Below are 369 nucleotides of genomic sequence, written 5' to 3'. Positions count from 1 at the left end.
CCTACCAATGGCTGGAAAAAACTGGACTCAAGGACAGCACAGAGGCCCTCATCCTGGCTGCCCATCTGGAGTTTAGGAACAGGCCCTAAACACCAGAGCAATACAGGCTCAGATCTACCACACCAGACAAGACCCAAGGTGTAGGTTGTGCAAGGAGGGCCCTGAGACAGTCCAGCACATAACAGCAGGGTACAAGATGCTGGCAGGGAAAGCGTACATGGAACGACATAACCAAGTGGCAGGCATAGTGTACAGGAACATCTGTGCAGAATATGTACTGGACACCCCAAGATCAAAGTGGGGAACACCCCCAAAGTTGGTGGAGAATGACCGAGCTAAGATCCTGTGGGACTTCCAGATCCAGACAGA

This window comes from Poecilia formosa, unplaced genomic scaffold (assembly GCF_000485575.1).
Source record: "Poecilia formosa unplaced genomic scaffold, Poecilia_formosa-5.1.2 Scaffold1183, whole genome shotgun sequence".
Lineage (NCBI taxonomy): Eukaryota > Metazoa > Chordata > Actinopteri > Cyprinodontiformes > Poeciliidae > Poecilia > Poecilia formosa.
This window is presented reverse-complemented; position numbering follows the sequence as displayed.